We start from the raw sequence: 682 nt of genomic DNA, 5'->3' as shown, positions 1-682 counted from the left end.
ACATAGTCGCTCGGTCCCATAGACGTGCATGCATTGAGACGAATAGATCGTCAGGCCCCTGTGGTCCAATCACTATGATGTCATCGCTTATATTGCTATCTTCAATCGCTTTCCATGAGTGTCCACTAAATTGAAGAAATAGAGCTCATTAAAAGCTGACTTCTGTGCGAATGTTGTGTGATATTCAAGGTTTTGTTGTTTTGAAAAAAAATGAAAATACCAATTTGCCATCTGTGAATCTAATTGTCCATTTTGTATCACAAAAACTCTGTCTGCGAATGTTCTAATCAAATGTTAGTATTCATTACTATGTTATTGTTTGGGTATTTTGTGGAACTGTGATCATCATAACTATCGGTAGTTTCAATCGTAACTTTGGAAAATAACGCTTGAGTTTAGCGATGTCAGATATTTTGTCTGCCTTTGTCATAATAGTTTGGGAAAATATGACAGAGACCATTCAAACAAGAATTTATAACAAACAGAGTACATTGTATATTTCTCTACATACTTGAAAAACTGAAGTTTAACATGTGGGGGCGCTGTCCATACATGGTGCCATGTTGCACTTCTATACCTTCAACAAACTGCTTTTACCAGTTACATTCTCTGCTAATTATACTCTGGTATTGGAAACACTGATGTTCAATACACTAAATATGTGAAATAAAGAGTAAAATAC

This window comes from Saccoglossus kowalevskii, chromosome 14, assembly GCF_978046115.1.
Source record: "Saccoglossus kowalevskii chromosome 14, keSacKowa6.1, whole genome shotgun sequence".
Lineage (NCBI taxonomy): Eukaryota > Metazoa > Hemichordata > Enteropneusta > Harrimaniidae > Saccoglossus > Saccoglossus kowalevskii.
This window is presented reverse-complemented; position numbering follows the sequence as displayed.